This window comes from Equus asinus, chromosome 6 (assembly GCF_041296235.1).
Source record: "Equus asinus isolate D_3611 breed Donkey chromosome 6, EquAss-T2T_v2, whole genome shotgun sequence".
NCBI lineage: Eukaryota > Metazoa > Chordata > Mammalia > Perissodactyla > Equidae > Equus > Equus asinus.
In genome coordinates, this window is record NC_091795.1 from 45,574,037 (window position 1) to 45,587,596 (window position 13,560).

Consider the following 13,560-nt stretch of genomic DNA (forward strand, 5'->3'; position numbering starts at 1 on the left):
TTTAGTTGGCCTCAACGTTTTATAACGCAGAATTTTAAAAGTGTCCCCAGGTGGCTCTTCTACCTTTCTACTTCAGTGCATCCTTCAGTTATGAGTTGATATAGCACTCTCCCCAGAAACTTGCCATTTGTCACATACGATGTTAACTCCCTGCCCAAATGCATCACTCATGTTTTCTCTGTTTGTAGATTTTTCACCCAAGCAAGATCCAGGGTTGTAATCTTTTTATTTGTAGATTTTTTTTTCAACCTCTTCTGGCTTGTCCCGGCAGGTGCCATTGGTCATTAGCCACAAGTCAGCAAATTCTGGCTCTACATTAAGCTCATTTTTTTCTCTTAAGTGAAATCCTGAGTCTCAGGTCAGCCCAATAGTACTTAGTTAAAATCTTCAAGTGGCAAGTAGAAATTCCCCGTTTCACACCAATGACCACCAGCTTTGGTTTCCACATTTGCCAAACAACCTCTTTTTCATGGCTCTGGATGACTCGGGGTCTGTAATTTTCAGTAGGTCTGCGGTCATGTGACCATAGCATGTTTCAGAGGAAGCCAGGCCTGAGGACAGCAGTTTTGCGGAAGAAGTCAGGGCACCTTTAATTTAGGACGTAATTGCCATATTTAGCAATAAAAATACAGGACACCCAATTAAATTTGAATTTCAGAGAAACAACTAGTAACTTTTTAGAATAAGTATATCCCATGCAATGTTTGGGATATACTTTTAGTAAAATATTATTTGTCATGTATCTGAAATTCAAATTTAGCTGGGCATCCTGTATTTTAGCTGGTAACTCCATATTAGTACAAAGGAGTGAGGCCATTTTCTGTGGCCACAGGAATCAGAATATGGGCCAGCCCTAAGACTCCTGTGCCAGGAGGTAGTGTCAAGAGAATAATCAGTTCCGGTCACCTTGAACCGCTAAGGGAAAATCTAATCCCTTGTCCTAGATCAGGGCCTAAGAGACCAGACTCTGCAACAAGTAGAAAGCAAGGTTAGAAAACCAGATCAGGATCGGGTGACCACATTCAACAGTTTTCTGTGTGAAGATGTTCTCTATTACCCGTGCGTGTCTTTCTTCCCTTAGTCTCCCTAAATTGCCCATAAAGATGGATGTGGTTTGCTATCTAGTGATGCTATAGGAAGTTGAGCATTAATGAAGAAAAGATGGCTATCTGTCCTGGCTCAGGCCCCTCTGGGCGCTTAATGCTAACCAGCTTCTCTCCTGGTTAGTATTAAGATGGCGTCCCAGGCTCTCTTATGCAGCCGATACTTAATGCACATAGCGGGCTTCTTAAACCCATTAAGGAAATAGGCATGGACCCACAAATCTGCCACCAGGGGTCCTGACTCCTTGCTTCATATTGCCCTTCTGCTGGGGGTGGGTGGATTCTACTGTGGAGCAAGGGGCGCTGGGCTAGAAATCAGGAGACCAGGGGCATGTGGGCGCTTGGTTTCCCAGTCTGTTTCTCAATTTGCTTGCCCTCCAATTAGAGTAATAATCATCCTACCCCTTTCTATGTAAAGGGGTGGATATAATGACCTGACAGCCTAATGAATGTGCAAGTCTCCTGAAATGGACAGGATACCAGATAAATACAAGAGAACGCTGTTTTTCTTTGCTTGTTTCTGCTGCCTCTGCTTGTTGGTGGGATGGCCAGGTGTCCTGGTTTGCCCAGGACAGTCCAGATTTATGCCTCTTGTCCCAGCATAATCATTAATAGCACCCCTTTCACTTGCAAACAAGGAAGATGCATTGTGATGTCACTTTAGTTATGGTAAACATGTTTGTGAATACCAACCTAGGATATACTTGACAGCAGAAACAGAATACTTGAAATTAGGACTTGGTAATTTTGATTTGTCAGAGGTCACACAATTGCAAAGTGGCCACGGTGAGTGCCCGGTCTTCCATCGCCAAGTGCAGGACTCTGTTGCTACACCCAGTCCCACTTTAACTCAGAAAGCTGATAATGAGTTTCCAGGTAGAAAATGAGGTGAGGAGATCCTTTTCTTTCCTTCCCATAATCCCATAGGATAGGATTTCTCAACCTCAGCACCACTGACGTTTTGGGTAGGATATTTCTTTGTTGTGGGGACCATCCCACACACTGGAGAATGTTTAGCAGCATCTCTGGCCTCTACCCACTAGATGCCAGGAAGACCCCTGCCAGCCCCCATTGTGACAACCAAACATGTCTCCAGACATTGCTAAATCTCCCCCAGGTGCAAAATCATGCCCCTTTGAGAATCACTATTGGAGAAACAGATTAAGATTCCTAGGAGAAAAGTTTTATTTTGTCCACTTTGTAGTGGTCATAATTGGACTTGTGGAAGTCACCAATTTTGTGGTTACTGCTCCAAACTGTAGATTTAATAACAACAATAACAATCACTGTTAATATTTTTAGGGTCCTTTATGTTTACCGAGAACATTCTGTGCTTTAGGCCAAGGTTGCCTGGTGAGCCTTGGGAGGAGAGAGAAGATCTGCCATAGCCACATGTGAGTCACACCTCCTGTGTGCCAGGTAGACTCCCCGGACTTGGAGAGTCGAATAGATGTTCACGAGTGGGGCAGCTTCCTGCTGTCTGACAGTTGGACAGGTCCCGAGGCAGTGATGTCGTATATCACAGTTTCAGAGGGATCTCAGCTGGGTCTTTATGAAGGCAAAAAGGGTTAATTGGTAGTGAGTGACACACATCTTGTAATGAGAACACTGCACAGTTTGAGACCCATCCTTATCTATAAAGGCAAGAAACGGATGCTGCTCCTTAATGGAGTAATTCACACACTGTGGGAACTTCTCTGAGCCCCACACCTTCTGAACAAGGATGTCTGCCTCTTGCTTCCAAGCAATATCAATATTAAATATTGAGTCTGAATATTTGTTCATTCTCTTGCAGAAAGTACAGGCTTTAAGTCTGGGATCTTTATCAACCCATATCTAGCATACTCTGCTGACGCTGTGCTGGGTGCCGTAACAGGGTCTCTCTGAGTGTGCTGTGTCCTCATTCTCCCATGAGATCAGTGACCTCCATTTTAAAATATGTTTGTTGAAAAAAATAACCTAACTTCCCTCTTGGAGGGTGATCTGATTGCCTGCCTTAGAAAATGATGGATGTCAGGATTCTGCCTATTAACACGTGCCCCTGAGACTCGGGAGCAGAGGGGGAGGGCGCCACTGTTTATCCCTTTATGCCTAATGATGTTGTACAGGACAGACATTGAGCTTCAGTATAGTCCTTCCGTTCTAGCCGGTCTCCTTCCGTTCTAGATTAGTGTGGAGGAATAGAAGTGAGTTCTCTGGGGATATGAATATTGATAGGGAATTATGAATAATTAACATGGACATTAACCAATAATAATAAGAACATTAATGAATCATAGTGCTTTGGAGGGGAATTGGTTTGGGATGAAATAAGGACCATGGCATGTCAGCAAGTGGTAGATGCTACAGCCCTTCCTGGAGTTTTCAAACTTCAAGAAGTGCACAGTGGTGTTACAGAAGTTGAGAATGGAAATCCCATCATCTTGCTCAGTTGAGCTGCACACGTGGTTGTCAGTTCTAAAGATCTCTAAGGTGGGGAATTCTAACAGCTTCCTTTTTTTTTTTTTTCAGCTGTAGTTGGCATCCTCAAATACTAAAATAATTGGTACTCAGTAATAAAAGCTGTGAGTGCATGTGGTCAAGAGATCGAGATTTTGCTAGAGTGATGAATGGAGTCATGATTCCAGGGAACAGGTAAAGAGGATTTGGACAATTACGCCATGATCCTTCACGGCCTGCACTGCAGGGTTGCTGTGGAGGGGACGTTGGAATGTGAAACAACTACCATGAGACCCTCAAGCCAAACTCTTCCAACTGAATCAATGAGCTAATTCTACCATATCAGCCAGTAGATGTCTCTCTCTGTTATATCCCTTCTGATCATTACCTTGGCCATCAGACAGTTCTGCTACATTACTCGACTGAACTGCCGAGAGAGAATCGACAATATTTAAACGACTCCATTGCTTTTATGAACTGGCTGTGGGAGAGTAGAGTCCATTTCCATTACTGAGATGTGTTGTGTGCCTAACCAAATGCTTTTGGAAGCAGATAATTAGGCGTTGCAGGCTGCGATTGTTTAAAGAAGATATACAATGAGGTTTCAGACTTCAGATGTGGTACTGGGAAATGTCTTGTTGCATGAAGATTATGCTTACTTTCAAAAGTGCCCCAGGGGTTATTTTAGCTGGGAGTTTGGAAAGGAGTAAGACTTCCTTTCTGGAGCTCACACTCCAGTAGAAGCAACGGCAGTATTTTAAATTTAAGCAATCCTTGAGAGGCAACCAGTGAGCAGTTCTGAGTAATTCCAGCCACACACACCCTCTGCCCTGGGAAAAAAAAAATCACACTTTCATCATGTCCAAGAAATCAGGGTGTTGCTTTTGAAACCTTAACCTTCTTGTTCTTAAAATACCAGTGCCAACATGCATAGTTTGTATGTGCTGATACAAAGCATATTTGAAATCTGAAAGCATTTAAGAGTTAAATGATACAAGACGAGTATCTGGAATAAATTACTGAAAATGCTGGTGTAAAGGAAACACATTTACTACACCTTTTAAGGCCCCAAAGAGAGCCCTAAAAAGAACAGATTCTTTTCAGATGAAATATATAGATGGCCCATTGATGATAAAGGGGAAATACATAAGGAGGCCTTTTCCAGAACTTCCCAGGTGGTCAGAAGTAATGGTAGGTTGATTATTGACTCAGGTGACACCACCTGAGTGAGATCATGGGCAGTGTCCACTGAGACCCCATCAATACTTCCAAAAGGTTCTAACTCTGGGATGGCCTTATGAGGAAGTGACTATCTATAAGAGATAAATGTGTTGCAATGGGAAGGCTGTTTCCAGCAGACACTTTCCAGGAGCTGATTTCTAGATCTAGGTCAGTCGGCAATCAGCTAGATAGTCAAAGTGTGGACTATGGACCAGCAGCATCAGCAACACCTGGCGCTTGTTGGAAATACAGACTCTCCAGCTTCTCCCCGGACCAGCTGAGTGAGAGTCTACAGTTTAACAAGATCCCCAGGTGATTACTTTGGACATTAAAGTTTTCAACCTGTTGGGCTTTATGACAAATACTTGGAGGACAGTCATGTCATTTGGTCATTCTTTTATTCGTTTATGTATTTAATGACTATTTATGGACTATCTTCTTTGTGCTAGGCATGAGGCTAAGCTCTGGCGAGATAGTGCTAAATAGAGAAAGACAGGATTCTTGACATCATCATATTTTATTTTTATAGTTATTTAACAAATAGACATATTTATGCTTCTTGCAGACAATCACTATTTGAAGTGCTTCATGTTTATTGAGTCTTTTAATTCTCTAACAACTCTGTGAAGCAGGTAGTATCATTTTTTACATTTTAGAGATAAGGGAATGGAGGCACAGAGAGGTTAAGTAACTTTTCCAAGGCCACACAGCTTGAGGGTGGCAGAGCCAGAATCTGAATCCAGAAAATCTGCCTTCAGAGTCATAACTATTATGTTATGCTGCCAATAAATAAATCAGCTATTCACAACCCATGGTTTTGCTTTAAAGAAAATAAACAGAATGCTGTGACAGTTAAAATTGAGGTGTAACTTCAGCTAGGCTGATCAGGGAAGGTGTTTGTGAGGAGATGATATTTAAACTGAGACCTGTAGGAGAGGAAGGAGCAGTCATTGGATAGGCAGAGCAAATTCTAAGCAGAAGGAACAGCAAGTGCAAAGGACCAGAGGTAGAAAGAATGTGGCCCATTCTGAGAACTGCCTGAGACTCTCATGAGTGGAGCAGGTAGTGGGTGGGGAAAGAGATTAGAAGTGAGGCTGGGGAGGTGGGGAGGGTAGATCCCACGGGGAGAGAAGCAGGGTAGATGACACAGAACCTTGGAGGATGGGGACGGAGTTGGGATATTACACCAGGTATCCTGGGAAGCCAATAAGAGTTGAAGCAGGAGAGTGAGGCGATCTGACTGAGATCTGAGAGCTGAGAGGCGAGAGAGAGCGGGGAGCAAGAAAGCAGAAGACGTCAGATCTGAGTGTCCACTTGAGAGAGGGCAGAGGCAATGGGCATGAAGAGGAGAGGGCAGTCGGGAAGGCTAGTAGAATATGCCACCCCAAATACACCTCTTTGGCATAAAGATTATCTTGAACTGATTATTTTTGAGAAACAGCAGACACAGGAGAAGTTCTGAAAACCAAGTAGAAGTTATCCTTCTCTAAGGGCAATTTACGTCAACACAGGAAATCTCCATTCACAAGGGTGTCTCCCTCTCTGTACCAGGAAGAGAAGGATGACTCTCAATCACAAGAAACTCTTATGAATGGAGAAGGCGACTGCTTAAACCTGCATGACAACCATACCCTTGTTTACTGTGCTTTTCCTGGTAACCTCCCGTGTCTTTGCCACCCCCCCCCACCCTCAACATCTTTCTTTCTTTTGTCTTTAGCTGAAGATGGTATTTAAGGTGGTGGCTTGGGTCATCTTGGGGAGTTTACTCATTTTTCCTTGATATCTCCCTTCTATACATGTTAAACTTGTTTATTATAATATTTATTATATATACTATAATATATATCATATATAATATTATAATAAACTTTGTCTGTTGTTAATTTTTTTTTGGTGAGGAAGAGTCACCCTGAGCTAACATCCATTGCTAATCTGCCTCTTTTTTTGCTTGAAGAAGATTAGCCCTGAGCTAACCTCTGTGCCAATCTTCCTCTTCTTTATATGTGGGACTCTTCCACAGCATGGCTGACAAGTGGGGTAGGTCCACACCTAGGATCTGAACCAGTGAACTCAGGCCATCTAAATGATATGAGTTTGGTGGAAGTGCATGGAATTTTAATCACTGGGCCACGTGGCTGGTCCCCTGTTGTTAATCTTTCTTTACAGGGCATTTCAGCAAGAAGTCATAAGGGTAGAGGTAAAATTATTTTTCTTCCCCTGCAGATTCAAGATCTGATTTGGAGGCAGGACCAAGAGAATGATTCCATGGACACGTATGTGTGTGTACAGTTAAAAGGTAAACTGAGGCATATTACAAGTTTTAAGAGTTTGAGCCAAAATCGATTTCAATCAGGCAGCGCCAAACTGGAAGTGTTTAGGAGCGCTCCACTGACAGGAGTTCTTGGAGAGGCTTTTTATGGAAGGTGGAAGCAAAGCAAGGAGATCATTGATTCGCTATAGCTTAAAGCCCGGTCAGCTGTTTGTGACTGGTTGTCCTTAGGTTTCCATTTCATAACCTTGGGGCATCTATAGGCTTAGGCTTTGGGTTGCTTATGTTGGCTGCCACAGCGTTAGAACCACCTCATCTAATGGCCTCCTGTTAAGTTAATTTTACGGCACATGTGTGGATGTGTGTCCGTGTCCATGCGTTAGAGTGTGTTTCTCAGGGACAGCGTCAGGAAACAGGAGCAATTGGATTATGCCAGGGTTTCTAATTTGAGCACATTGCGTACATGGTTCTACTATTTACTGTGACAGAAAAAACTGTGGACGATCAGGTTCAGGTGGGTGGGAATCACATACTCTTCTTAAGATATATTCAATTTGAGATGCTTATGGGACTTATAAGTGGAGATGTTAGAAAAGAAACTGTGTCTTTCCAGCATTTAACTCTGGGTCTGGAACAGAGCCAGTACTTACTCAATATTTGTTGAATGGATTTCAAGGAGGAAGACCTCTTCATATGAAAACGTATAAAGCTCCCTAGGTGTTTACTAATGCCTGAAAGTCACTCCAGCAGAGATCAAAGCTTTACTTTTATAGTCGGAAATGACAGTAAACAACAACCACTACAACAAACAAACAAATCACAAATTATGGTGAGATAACACATTCACTTAATTTACACTAAGGTATACATGACAAACACTGGAAGCTTCTTGAAAGCAGATTTCCATAGGTAGACTCTGGCATTGGAAGGGAAGATGGTGCTGATGTGTAAGTGCCTTGCAAGCGAGTTTTATTTAATAGAGTGTCTGCAGTAGCTAGCACAAGTGCTCAGTGAATGCTGTTTTGAGCTAGATGTTTAGGAAGAATTTTGCTCAAGGTCAATGCTGTTGCATTAAAGTGAATTTTGTGACTACAAGTTCTTCAGAGAATTTGAACATTGTCTGAAAGTCATTCACTTCCTACAACCACACCATATACACCCCATACTTTCTTGTCTTCTCAGCTTTATCTATTGAATGACTTCATATATATCAGAGTCACAGGACTACTCATACTACACTGAGCTGTGCAGAAAAAGTACAGGTGTTGTATTTGTAGGCTGGTTCAAAACTTAGTCCTGCGGGGTAAATTATCTTTTAGTTATTATTCAGATTCCTCCCTACACCTCTGTCTTCTCTGAAGATGGTGTCAGAGAAAAGGAGAAAGGTCTTCATAGCTTCTGGAAGAAGGGGTCTCCCCATGATTCTCCTTGAGTGAATGCTGACTGGTGTCCACTAAGATCTAGTTTAGCTGGCTGCTTCCTTGGGGCGTTCTGCAGCTGATGAATTTGTGGTATGTTTCATAGCTTGATCCTGTCCAGGGGCCTCTCCCTGTTGACTGGCCTCCTTTCGACTCTCCCTGCTTCTGCAGATCACTCTGAGTCCCTCTTAAGTCCTCCAAAGGGCTCCTGTACCAGGCCATCTACCACACAGCCTGTGGGCTACCCGAGCCTCCTGCAAGGCTCTGTGGCTCTCTATTCAGAGTCTGACACATGCACGTAGGACTACCTACCTTCCTCTCTCCATGCCCTTTCTTCTTCAGAGCTCCTAGGGGAAAGAGAGAGTTTTTCCTTGCCATCTTCTCCTTTTTCTCAAAAATGGTCCCTGTCTTCTTTATTTCAATGAAGCTAAAATGGAGAAGGGGTATGAGGCATAAGGAAGCATACATTGGAAAGTATTTCGAAAATATACGGGTTGTACATATTTGGAGTTTGTGAGTGCTGATGAGAGGCCCAAAGTAGTATAAAATAAGGCCGTGGAAAGTCTTGACATATTCTTGATGACAAAGTCCCTGCATCCAGAAGTAAGAAAATTGGCCTCTGGAGGAAAAATATCACATCTCTTCGCTCTTTTATTGCCATGTTGTCTTCATCAGCAAATAAAGGTCTTACTTTTCCAGTAACATAGACCAGAGCAACTAAGAAAATGAAATGGATTCAATTGAGCAAGTACTTACGGAGCCTACTATGTGTTCTGTACTCTGCTTGGTGCTGTGGAGAAGAAAAAAGATAAAAGGCACATTTACTATCCACAAATAGGCTACAGACTTCTTGGGGAGACACTATCCACACTTATGAAGCAGCTGGCTAATGAGACCAGTTGGGGTAGGATTGTTGGGGCAAGTGTGTGGCACAGACCTTGAATGCTAGAAGAAGTGAGGGGTGGGAGACCACTCTGGGCTTGGAGATCTCTAGATACAATGGTTCTTGCAGCAGGTGATGAGGAATGCTGTGTTGCAGACAGTCAGAGAGGTGTGGAAGGGAGGGTGTGAAAGGCAGGAAGGTAGGGGGAGAAGCAATAACTGAGACTTTGAAGTATGACTGAAGAGAACTGCCTGTCCAATATGGTAGCCACTAGCTGTATGTAATTACTGAGCACTTAAATTGTGGCTAATCCAAATTGGGATATGCTGTAAAGGTAAATACACACCTGGTTTTGAAGTCTTAATATGAAAAAAAAAGTAAAAATCCTCAGTATTTTTTGAATGTTGATCACATGTTGAAATGATAATTTGACTATCTTAGATGAAAGTGTATTATGAAAATTAATTTTCCTGTTTCTATTTGCTTTTTTAAAAATGTGGCTACTAGAAAGTCGAAAACTACATTTGTGGCTTGCATTGAATTTCTGTTGGACAGAGCTGGGAGAGAGATGTCAGGGAAGAGATTGTACATCTGATGAAATGGGCCTTGTAGCCCAGTAGGTCCCTGCTTCTCAAGAAGAATGCTTTTTATGCCAAAAAACCAAACAAACAAAACAGAACTTCTACAGGAAAATAATTGCTCATTCAGTACCAAAAGCAACCAAAGATTCAGTAGTATTTCTAAATGAATCCATTTTGTATGAGTTTCATACAAACTCTAACAGTTTCATATATATATAACATAAGACAGATTTGGGTATGACAGCCTCAGTGTATCAGAATCCGTGGCCCCTTGCACCAACTCCAAGGTCCCCTCAGGGTCTGCAGCTATAACTTTGGAGCTGCATCTGGGTGGTCATGATGGCTCAGTTGGAAAGAGAAAGCTGGCTATGTTGGGTAGAACCTTGGGTGTCAGGTGTAGAAGCTGGCACTTCATGCCCTCTGCAGTAAGGAATCTTAAATACCCACCGTCTTCCACTCTTTCCTTGGCTTGTCTAACCAGCGTAGCTTTTGGGGAGCTCTTGTCACGCTGCTGACTTTCACGGTTCCTGCAGCTTGGCTGTTGCTGTAAGTGCCCATGATCTCCAAAGGAGGAAATTGAAGGGACAATTTCCTTTCTAAAAGACAGGGTCGAGCCTCTCTGGGTGTCCTCAAACCTCTTTTAGAATCATTGTGTAGTATCTGGTCAGTGTGCCAATGGAGGACCTTTTGCAGGCTCGGGTGACAGCTAGGGAACTGTTGTTGTCTTGTAGCTAGAGACCCTGCTGCCCTCTTGTCTTCTAAGTCTCTAAGTATCTTGAAGTCCTTTTCCCAACTTGTGTTAATGCCTGACTTCTATTTTCAATGCCCATCCCCTTCCTGGAAGATTCGAAGCATCCAACTTACCTATCAGATGAAAGATAATCATGACCCTTGTCCAAAACCTGCTGCTCTTGAGGCTGTTATCTCAGAAGCACTTCTGCGTGGGGCAGTCCTCCTGGTAGCAAAAGACCCGCCACTTCAGAGTGTCATCTGAGGTTGGTGATAATTATAGTCAATAAGGCCCATTCCAGAGGGGTTAAAAGGAGACGTTATAAACTTGGGTGACCTTGCTACTGTTTGGGACACAGAGATTTATTTGCTGGATTCCTGAAGCCTTTCTCAGGAGATTTTGTCCTGTAAGTCTCACTGACAGATTTATCCCGGGCTCCTGTCATCGACGGCTGTTTTCTCACTAAGCAGGTGGAAGGCAAAAGCCGGGGAAGGTAACTGCCAGCTGAGAGGTCGTTTGTGAATCGGCACCACGGAGTAGACATAAATTATACGTATTCTGCAAGCCCTTAGCTATGGCTTCTGCCTTGTCCTAGATTTTTCCTTTGTGACGGCATTTACCTTGGCGTTAGCTTTATTGTCTGCAGCCGTAAATAGAGATTTAGGCCTTGCCGCAAGCATAGCATGCATAGGCTATCATAATTCCTCTCACAGGAGGGGTGGGGAGGGGGGAGGGTTTGGTTACACCCTCAAAACAGGCCAGGCAAAATCCCATGATACCAGGCTTCCAGACAGCATTTCTGGGGGCACTTTAATACTGGTAGACATGCCTGTGGCTCCCCCCTACCCCCCACCACCCATGGCCAAGGAAAGATTCCTGTTTAACTTTGGTTCAATCCAGGTTGCAGAGGTTTTATAGGAAAGGAGTGAAGGGATAAAGGAGATACAGAAAGAAACAGTAGAAAAATCATAGCCCTTTAGTCCTAGAGATATTTGAAGATATCAGTTCCAATGATATTTTTAGCCTTTCTTGTGCGATGGAATCCTTTGTTCAAACAAAATTGTTACAGTTAACATTCGTTTAGCTCATACTATAAACCGGGAAGTGAGCTAAATGTTTTAAACATATGACCTCATTTAGTCTTTGTAAAAACCCTAGAGGTCAGGAGTGTTATTGTCTTGGTTTTCCAGGCAAGGGCACCAAGGCCCAGAGGTCAACCAACATGCGTGAGGTCGCACAGCTAGGAGGAGGGGAAGCTGGGATAGGAGCCCTGGCAGCTGGTGTCAGAGCTGGTGAGACACAAACTGGACACTGTGGGATGTCCTCCAGAAACCTGCTCTTCACCTCTGTGCCCTACGGCGGGATAAAATGAGCAGAAGATCAGGGAGCTGCTCTCATGAAGCTGGGGTGGGTTGCCGCCCAGATCTGACCCATTCACCTCTTACCCCCTCACCCCAGGGCCTTCAAGGGGAGTCAGCCACTTCAGATCTACTTGAGTTCCTTCAGGTTCTTGGTTGAAGCTGAGAAGCTGTGTTGGAAGGGTGCTGGGCCTTGCCCAGGGTCACATAGCCCATTAGTATCAGAGCCTGGCCATCTTGACTCCCCGGCCACCCCCGAACAGCAATACCAAGACACCTGACTGCACTGGAAATCCTGTTGTACCAATTTCTCAGAACTAAGAAGTGACTGAGCAGGCCATGCCCAAAGAATAACTAGAATGTTCTACAGATACACAAAATTTTGGTACAACCAGGAAATGGCACCAACCCTTCCAATTCCCTGCCAACAGCAGATGCCGCCATTGTTTAAGCCAAAGCTGGATCTCCCAGAATGATGCCCACAAATGCCTGAGGCTCCATTCTTAGAATTTCTCATACAGGCTCAGTTGTTACCAAGGCAGTGCCCTTCCGGGTCGAACATAACATCTTCTCCCTGCCCTGCTGACGCTTTCACGTCTGCATTCTTTTGCTCTGGTGTGTGAAGAGCCCTCCTAGGAGAGCGACTCCATACTTTTTAAAAAGGGAATTCACTTTGGCATGCCCTCCTCCTCTTCCTGGGCTTCCTGTTCTCAAAGAAAGGGACTTGAGAGTTTTTAATTCAGACTCCCCGAGGGGACTTAAATCTGCCCTGAGGTTAAAAAGGTGCAGGCTGTCATACTGAAAGTCGCCTTATTTCCTTAATCAGCAGCCCACTGTGCATGCCCAAAGGGTTCATGCCCAAGCAAATCTTCCCTGGAGGGAGGGAGGTGGCAGGGCCCATTAGGATACAGAGATGGAGGCAACAACAGGAAAGTTACCTGGGGAGATGGTTGATTGTCTTTAGTAGCTCCGTGCCCTGTTCCCAAATATGGATGCTGTCTTCCCTAAGCTTGGATCTGAGGATATGGAAGTAAAGACTAAATGGTTTTATATCTTTGAAAGGAAGAATTATTTTTCCAAAACTTCTTTCTTGCAACCAGATCTGGTTTCATGGGCAGGGGATCTGTGCGGTTGTATGGGGCCTCAAGCTCAGAAGGGCTCCTCACTTGGTTTAATGCTCTGCTGTTGCCATCTTGAAATTTTTAATAATTTTTGAACACGGCAACTGGCATTTTCATTTTGCACCAGGCCCTGCAAACCACGTAGCCCACTCAGCCTGCAGCCCAGTTTGGGATATGCGTGCTGGTGTTGAGGGTGGGAGGGAAAGTTATGTTTGTTAGAGTTATGACTTACCTAGGTTTGCTGTCTTTTTTATAAACCTGTTCTGGCATAAGAATATAGGTTTAATTCAGAATAAAAAAACAACCTGTACAATATGAGAAGCATGTCGTTATACTGAACTTGGTATTTCACCGTTATGAGTTAAAAGACTAGTTGGTTCTCAGTGCCTTGTGCTATTTTTGGCTTTTAGATCCTGAGACTCCAGTGTATGACCTTT

At 43.7% G+C, this 13,560-nt stretch overlaps 1 long non-coding RNA gene across 1 annotated transcript; it reads right to left on the reverse strand.

The window, feature by feature from the left end:
- Positions 1 to 2,270: 2,270 nt before the first annotated feature.
- Positions 2,271 to 10,970, reverse strand: LOC106828344 (uncharacterized). Its single transcript, XR_001397364.3, has 4 exons — positions 10,779 to 10,970; positions 9,207 to 9,240; positions 8,763 to 8,877; positions 2,271 to 2,651 (listed from the first exon to the last, which is right to left on the reverse strand). It is a non-coding gene; the product is annotated as an uncharacterized lncRNA (long non-coding RNA).
- Between the last annotated feature and the right edge of the window lie 2,590 nt (positions 10,971 to 13,560).